We start from the raw sequence: 8846 nt of genomic DNA on the forward strand, positions 1-8846 counted from the left end.
TCTACACCACATTTGACCATCATGTTACACATGTTTGTGCTCGTTTATTGTACTTTGCAAGGCCTTTCATTGTACATGTCCCTTCAAGCAGCAGGCATTGCAGCAGATGTTGCATAGTCTGAGGTTCTGTGCCACAGTTACATGGTTGGACAAATGGTATATCCCCACTTCTTCATTAGTTCCTTGAAGTGTCCAGCTCTGGTATGTAGGTGGTTGAGACATTGCCACCTTTGCCATGGTTCATTAGCCCCACATGGTAAGGACTCAACTGTGGGCTCGTCCATTTTTCTACTGTCATATATTTTCTTCAGCCTCTTGTTCCACATCTGCAGTTGTGTCTCCCTGGGTGTGGCATCAAAGGCTGCGTGCTGGTGAGGAAGTTCCTGCACGACTCCAAACATTTCTGTGCTGTGGGATGGTCATACTGTGGGTGTCAGACATCTTCAGTTTGTCTTGATCATTCAGTCCTACTGGCCACTTCTCTTCTGATGTCAGGCAGAGTGATCCCAGCCAGCAGGTACACACTGTTTAGGCTGTGATGCATTGGCAGTTAGTGTTCAGAATGGGATCAAAGCACTTAGTGTGTAAGGATCTTTCCCATACAGGGCACACATACTTGACAGAGGAGAAGCTGGGAGCCAGAGCAGTGGTTCAGATGGCTAAAGGGCTAACTCCCCATTTTGAGTTCGCAAGCTTATATAGAACGTTCCACATGTTCACCTTTGCTTTTGTCTTCATGATGTGTTCTCTGTATGAGAAGACAGGGTTCAGTCTAGGGTGATTCCAGGGTAAACTGGATTTGGACAGTGGGATAGTAGCTTCCTGGACCATGTAATGTTGAGCTAGAGGTTAGCCTCATGGTTTTTCAGATGGAAGGCACATATCTATGTTTTCATTGGATTGGCACATAATTGGTTTTCAATGTAGTGTGAGGTTAGGTCAATTAGTGCCTCACTTAAGAATTTTTCAACGTGGCCAAAGCCAGTGTTTTGGGCTCTTGTGCACACGTTGTCTACATAGATTAAATGTTTTGTTTCCAAATCGATTGATTGGTCATTTGTATAGATGCAATATAACAGTGGTGCAAGTATGCTCCCTTCCGTTAATCTGTTGCCTCCATCTGCTTCACTTCTCATCCAGTGTGACAAAAAAACTCTGTATTTGAGCAGGGTTTGTATTGACTCTTTAAGGTTTGGATCTTTTTTCAGTTTCAGGATTTTGTGGAGGAGTTGATGGTGGTTAACTGTATTGTAGGCAGCTGCTAGGTCGATGAACACAGCTCTGGTGATTTTGGGCTCTTTCAAAACCATACTCAATTCGTTGAGTTAAATCAAGCAGCTGGCTCATTGTTGATTTTCCAGGATAAAGTAACCCTGTTAGGGGATTAAGTGTTTATCCACATACAGGGCAAGCCAGTTCAGTTGTATGTACAATTTGTACGTGTGGCAAAGCAAAGAGATGTCTGAAGCTCTTTGGCTCAGATGGATCTTTTCCTGGCTTTAGAAGTGGTACTACCTGAGCATGTTACCATATCTTTAAAAATTTTTGACTGGCTCTGCTGCATGAGTTATATTGGCAAAGGAGCCATTCTTGAGCCTGGGGTCCAAACTGCTTTATTTGTTCAGGAAGAATGAATGTTTATATATGTGCTCCAGGAGTGGGAAGGGGGGTGCTTTAATTAGAGTAGCTCTGAGAGCATGGAGCATCATGTGTACCAGCACCCCTGTGTTGAAAAATGTTGGTGGGGTACTTTAACTAAAGCTTGTCAAATGAGCTTTAGTTAAAGTGCCCCTGCCACCATTTTTCAGTGTGGGGATGCTGATACATGTGACACAGGAGTCTGCTGGAGTCTAGTAAATTACTATGCTCCAGCAGACTTGATTAATTAAGTCTGCTCTGATGCACTGTAATTACAGAGCATCAGAGCAGGCTTGCCACATGTGTATAGGCACCCTATGTCATCAACGCCAGTTGCTTTTCCAGTCTTTAGTACATTAACACCAGCATTCAGCTCTGTCATTAAGAAGGGGCTTGTAAAACCTAGGTTTTTGGATTATTTGTACCTTTCCCGTATGAGTTTTTGTTCGTTTTTGGTGTTTGGGCTTTTTACAGTGAGATGTATCTAGTGAGAAATTTGGTTAGCAGTGACATTATGATGTTTGTAGGGGGTGAGAGATAGTGCCTTTTGGAGGGTGAGGTATTAGCCATTGGCCCTGCTCTCCATTCCCATCACCTTGGGTTTTCCTGCCACACTTTGGTCTTAAGTGATAGACTGGAGTGAACAGGAATGTACCTGGTCCACAAGGTAATCCACCATGTGAGTTAGGGGCAGTGCTGCCAGATCTCTTCAGAGGGCTTCTCCTCCCCTACACTCCACCCATACCTCTCCCAAAGAGGTGTTTTGCAGCAAATGTTGACAGCTTTCCTTCCATATTAGTCTCTCTGGTTCCCTCTTCCTACTGGTGTTCTCCCTTTAGGAATGCCGGACTCCATTCGCAAGTGTTGCCCCTTTAAGGTTCTGAAATCCAAAACAATAAACAAAACCTGGGCTTGCCTTGCCCTTTAATGAGTGTAGTAATCCTTTTAGAAGCCTGAGGGGTCCTGCTGCTGTGGGCCTTCTCCTCCTCCTGCTTCTTCCCATGCCTTACTTTCTAGCTCAGGTTACTCCCCTCCTGGTCCCTTGGATGCTGTCCAGCTGCCTGGTTAGGGTCAGTCTGGCCATTTATGTTCTTTGGCTAAGCTGCTTGCTGTCCACATCTCCTGACTGGTGAGGGAGGGGGTATCCAGCATGACTCCACTTCCCTGCAGCTCCTCCAGTGCTTCCCCTTATGTGCTGTCCCCAGCTGCTTCAAATATGTTGTGCACGGGTCCATCAACCAATCTGGGAGCTCCGCCTGTCTCCCGTGACTGCCTAGGAGCTGTGGCATGCTGTGTTTTCCCTAGTTGTTCCCTGTTCCCAGCTTGACCTAGCTGTCTTCCCAGTCTACAACCTAGGAAGTGCATGCAGGCAGCAAGGGAGTGCTTTTTGGTAGGGGTGTGCGAAGTGGGCCCTATTCAATTCGGACTTGGATTCATCCTGAATCATGGACAGCAATTCTGTTCATTGATTTGGATCACTGTCCCCAATTCAATTTAGCCGAATCTGAAGATTCAATGCTGATTCCGAGAATCAGCAATTCAGACATAGACACAGCTTTAAGGCACCAGTTGCCAAGCTGGGGGCTGCGGGGGCCCCCAGCACACTCCCCAGTGGCCCCAGAAGTGAACCAGAAGTGATTTCTGGGTCTGCTGCCAAGCATGCTGGGGAGCTCCCGCGCTTCTGTGGGACACTCCATGCGCCCCAACATCACAGCATTCACGAGCCGCCTGGTACCTAGAAATATGTAGAAAAAACATTTAAAGCTGTATCTATGTCTGAATCTCCAAATCTCTCTAAATTGATTCAGAGGGTTCTGATTCGATTTGGAGAGATTAAAGCATCCTCTGATTTGATTTGTTTTCAGAGATTTGGCCACCAAATTAGGCCGAATCTCCACTGAATTGTACTGAACAGTACTGAAGCTTCACACAGCCCTACTTTCTGGCCTCTGGGTTGCCCAGTAAGTGTCCCATTCTCGAGCTCCTGTTACAACGTTGATCTACCTTTTGTAGGTTGTCACGTAATTTATGCATTGTTGCTCATGCTTTTTAGTATTATGCATATCAGTTAATTCAATCAGGGTCTGCCAGGATTTCCTGTGTTCTTCTGTGATGGCTAATATGAGCTCCTCCCCTGTAGTGATGGTGTTTGCAGAAAAAGGGTCTAGTTCATACCGTTGCCTGTAGTCTTTGTATAAGTCAGTAGTTTGCAAAGTGAGGCCTAGGATGTAATTCATGTGACAGCCCCCCATACTAAATCATTCCAGCCACATGTCTGTCTAACCTGCTCTTGAAAGCTTTCAAAGAAGATTCCACGACTTCCGTAGGCAGCCTGTTGCTTGACTACCCTCGTAGTCAGAAAGTTAGTACTGACTCCAACCCAAATTTCTTCTATTGCAGCTTGTGTTTATTATTCATCATCCTGCCCCCTACAGCCACATGGAAAAGCCCACCTCCATCCTTTCTATAATGGTTCTTCAGGTATTTGAAAAATGATATCAAATCCTACCCCCACCTCCAGTGTTCTCTTCTCGAGACTAAATAACCCTGGCTCTTTCAGACTTTCCTCATAAGTCTTGCTTCCCATGCCCCTAATATTTTTGTCACTCTTCACCGGATTCTCTCCAAACGGTCCACATCCTTCTTGAAGTGTGGGGCCCAAAAACTGGACACAGTACTCCAGGTGAGGCCTTACCAGCATTGAACAGAGTTAAAAAATCACTGCCCTTGATTTGCTAGTGACAGTCCTTTTAATACAACCCATCATGCAGTTGGCTTTGCCTGTGCACTGAACAAAATGGGAGCCCTGTAGATAAAATAATACGTAACCACATAATTAAGGAGCATATGATAATTCACATCCACAAGGGGGCTGAATTGTGGTATCACCGGCAACCTTCAGTCTGGCATTTCCTGACTTTTCAATGCTTATCTTTGCAACCTAAAAAATATTTGTTTTTTCACAGAGGTAGGTTTTTTTTAATGTAATAGCCAAGTTTGTTTTAAGGAAAGTAAAACCAAATTTTATTAAGCATGATTGTAACTCCTAGTTACACATCATCAGGGTCCAAACACTCCATTTTCATCATTGCACTGGAGATTTGTGCTTGTCAGGAAAATATAATTATTAGCCACTCAGTGCAATTTGGCTCTCCTCCAGGTGGGGATGGGTAATGGAGAGGTAGGCTGCTGGGACCGTGTGTTCCGTGAAGGCAGTAGTTGCAGAATAACACTTGATTTCTTTCTTTTCTGTTTTAGAGTTGGGGGAAACTACCATCTCATTTGGTCCTTCCACCAGAAGGGGAGGGACCACCAGAGCCATGCGCTTGGTCCAGGGCATCGTTAGAGGAATCCAAACTTGTTTTCCTCTCCCAAGCATACTGTTACAGCTTGGCTGGCAACTCCCAGCCATTTCCAATTCATTGTCAACTGCTGCATCTGCTTTGGTAGTTACATGAATCCCATGCTTTGCAATATTTTTGCATTCAATTATTATTTTGGCATGCTGCCAACATTTTCTCAAACTACTCAGTCAACAGATGGGGTGAGTGATTTCTAACCATGTACACCTGTATATGGAATTTCATGGAGTTTCATAGAACAAAGTAAAATAATCTCTCTTCCCTAATCCCCCCTGCAAATTTCAAAGGCTTGAGACAATCAAGGAAAGGGACTGAACTTCTCAAAAGAGTTTGTAAGAATCTAGTGTAATGTAAAGAGAGTCTTCCTACTTCCATACGAGCTGGCAGCAGAAACTGGCCCAGCTAGATAAATATCAAAAAGCATAAATAGCTTGACTTCTTAGTTTTAAAAAATAAAATTATATACATATACATACATATATATATACGCACGCACACACAGAGATGCAAAATTAAACTCTTCTTTGTTAAAAAATTCTTCTCTCAAAAAGCTGCTTCTAGTCAGTCTTTCCTTTTGTACCAGAACAGTGCATATGTCAAGATGCAGGGAGCCTCTGGGTTTTTTTGTGTCACTCTATAGCCTGTAGATATAGTTCATGGGAGTTGGCTGTTTATCAGGAAGCTATTAGTATTTTTACATTGCATCACCCCAGACTAAACCACCAGTGTCAAAACTTGCTTCAGGCCCATTGGGATGGTTTTGGCTTTGCTCTAGCCCTAAAATACGCAGGGGTAATATGTCTTAAAGTAATAGGTAATACCCTTTTTAAGGCACACGTCTGCTGGTGTAATTATTAGTTTATCAGCCGTACTTATTTGAGAGAGGTCAATCCCCAACCCCCATTCATGGATTCTTAGTCCCCATCTGCAGAAGTGCATGTCTGGGCCTGACTTAAATGTACTACAAGGGTGAGATGGTTTCTGAACATGAGCAGTTTATTCTTCTATAGATTAGGCATCTAGATTTAACCTCTTATATAAAGGAGGAAGCTTTACCACAGCACTTTCCTACTGATCCTTACAGCAATATGCAGCAGATAGGATTTGGACCCAAACCTTCTGGCTTAGAAGGGAGGATGATACTAATTGCTTCCCACTGAGATCAGAAGAGAATACCTCCAGGGTTCTTTTCTTTAATTGTTCTTTTAAAATAAAGGCCTTACATAGGTTTTTTTTGAACAAATATAACCATTAGGGCTGTTGGGGCGGGGGCAGATAGTTACCTAGTATACTAATATATTAGTTACTGTGAGGGCAGTCATACCATTATCAATGTGCTTTTACCAGTGATTAAGCTATACCACTTTCATCCTGGCAAGAGCTTGTAGCAAGACTGGCTCTGAGGGCGTCTGTGGAGCCCCTGGTGGCCAAAGCAGTCCTACCCCACTTGAGCTCCTCAGAGTAACCTCCTCACTGTCTTGCCTGCCACTCCTCGATGGAAACTGTATTTTACATTGGGAAAGTGTTCCCCAGAGTCTCCAAGTGTGCCTACTGGACTCAAACTTGGCCTAGCTTCACCAGGCCCCAGTCCTGCTCATGGCAACAGACTTAAAATCCTCTACCCTACTTTGGGCCCCACTGACCTCTGCATACTACTAACTGACTGGCCCTATCTATGCCCTCCGGCACTAACTCACCTTAGGGGCATTAAATGTGGCCTCCAGTTTTCTCCAGGACTTGCAAGGCATGGGCATGGCTTTCATTTCATTCCAGTCACTAGGGCTTCTCCCCCTCTCTCCCCCTGGCTCTGTCTTTGACAGACCCCTGACTCTGTCTTTGCTTCTGCCTTTCCCAGACTTTAGCTGCTGTGCTCAGGCCTTGGCCCTCTTGGTCATAGCTCAACTTTCTCTCTCTCTGTACTCAGACCATAGCCCATCTCTGTCTCTCACCTCAGGCTTTGGCCCTCTTGGCTTTAGCCCACCCCTGGGCTCCTAGCCATGTCCTGACATCAGCCCATCCTGAACTTCAGCCTCACTATCTGGATCTTCAGTCCTCTCAGCCTTGGCCCCTTCATGTCCCTGCAAATGCAGTGCTCAGAATGAGTGCCCTAGGTACCCCGCTGCAGGGTGTCCTGCTCACTGCTACGGCCACAACTCAGTCCTCTGGTAAGAAACAGATATCAGTAAGCCAAAATGCTTAAAGCCTCCTGTGGGTCATTGTGCTGCTACAAGAAGAGCCTCATCTCCACTCACTGGCTCCCTACCAGCCCAGCTGGTACTCATCCCAGCCTCATTGCCAATAAACTTAAACTAGTCACTATGTTTGTCAGTGGCAGTCTAGACTCTCCACCAATTTCATTGCTCTTTTCCCAAGTTAAAATAGATTAACTCAAGTTAAACTCTTCTGCAGACAGAGGGAGCAGTCCAGGCAACTAAGCCCATTTAGCTAAGTGCCGTCTGCTAAGACTGCCAACAAAAGTGCCAGTTAATGCCAACTATGGTGGTGATTTTCGATATGGGATTATTTTCATTTTGTAGATCCTTATTTTGACCACTTGAGTGCAAGCTCTTTGTTTTTTTCCTGAGCTATTCACTCCTCTCCTCTCCATGATGAATTTGATGCATATATCTGATGACTTGGAATGCAAAGATTAGTTGAAGTTAAAAAAAAGTCATTTCTTTTAAATCTTAGATCAATATTTACTTGAAAGTCCCCAAGACTTTTGGCAGTCTGTTCCTGGCAAATATCTGATCAGAGCCTCAGAAATGGGAGCCTTTTAGGACAGCTGGAATTTTTAACAGGCAATCACATTTTTGTTACCATTTTTTCCCTGTTAGTCATTTATCACTTGTCGCTTTATTTGTTTGTTTCTCAAGGATTGTTACTAAAGAATGGAAGTCAAATAAAATGTAACGTGTTCTGAAACAGATTGACTGCCAACTCTGAAAAAAAGATGCAGATTAAACAATTGAATCATCCCATGTTCACTCCAAAAATTGGAATGCACAATCAGAAAACCATTTTATGACTATTTCAGGACCGGTAGTGGAAGAAAAGAGCTTAAAAGCAGCAATAAGTATGTCCTCATGTGATAGCCAGAAAAAAACATTAAAAAACCCAGAAACAATAAAAAGTGACAGATGGATACACTTATACAAATAACATCAGAAATGCTTCTAGACAGCCAGGCTATATTCAATGGTGACATTAATGCCAATAAAATATTAAGATATCAAGAAAAATATGAATTATAGAATCAAAGGACCAGAAGGGACCTGTAAGATCATCAAGTCCGGTCCCCTGCTATGAGCAGGAGGTAACTGGGCTCAAACGAGCTCAACAGGGTGTTTGTCCAGCCTCCTCTTGAACACCTCCAAGGATGGTGACTGCATTACCTCTGCTGGGAGTGTGTTCCAGATTCTAGATACCCTTACAGAAAAGAAGTTTTTCCTTATGTGCAGCCTAAATTTTTCATCAACTAGTTTGTGCCCATTGGAACTTGTCCTCCCAAGGGGTGCCTTTCTGAAGAGTTGCTCTTGGGAGCCAGGAGCAGGGAAGAGAGGAGGAATCCAGGCACACGTGTGTCCTGCACGCACATGTGCCCCCTTACCTGACCCAAAGCGGAGGTGGACGCAGGAGCAGCTGGAGGAAGCCTTGGACTGCCAAACTAAGCAACACCCACAAGTACAGCCCAGCCTAGAAGGATGAGCGGAACATATACACAGGTAAGCAACAGGGGCCACAGTAATGCTGAAAGTAGGGGGCCAGTGCACACATCCTCAGGAGGCCTCAAATGCCTCTACACAAACGCTTGTAGTATGGGAAACAAGCAAGAGGACCTTACCC

At 44.4% G+C, this 8846-nt stretch overlaps 1 long non-coding RNA gene across 1 annotated transcript in view; it reads left to right on the forward strand.

Annotated features, from left to right (window-relative positions):
* The first annotated feature begins 848 nt into the window (after positions 1–848).
* LOC109296869 overlaps positions 849–8846 on the forward strand; it is an 18405-nt gene continuing 10407 nt past the window's right edge. The window contains exon 1 of the long non-coding RNA XR_002097084.1: positions 849–860. This is a non-coding gene — a long non-coding RNA (uncharacterized LOC109296869). The remainder of the gene's footprint in view (positions 861–8846) is intronic.

This window comes from Gavialis gangeticus, unplaced genomic scaffold, assembly GCF_001723915.1.
Source record: "Gavialis gangeticus isolate Ggan-Ray unplaced genomic scaffold, GavGan_comp1, whole genome shotgun sequence".
NCBI classification, from domain to species: Eukaryota; Metazoa; Chordata; order Crocodylia; family Gavialidae; genus Gavialis; species Gavialis gangeticus.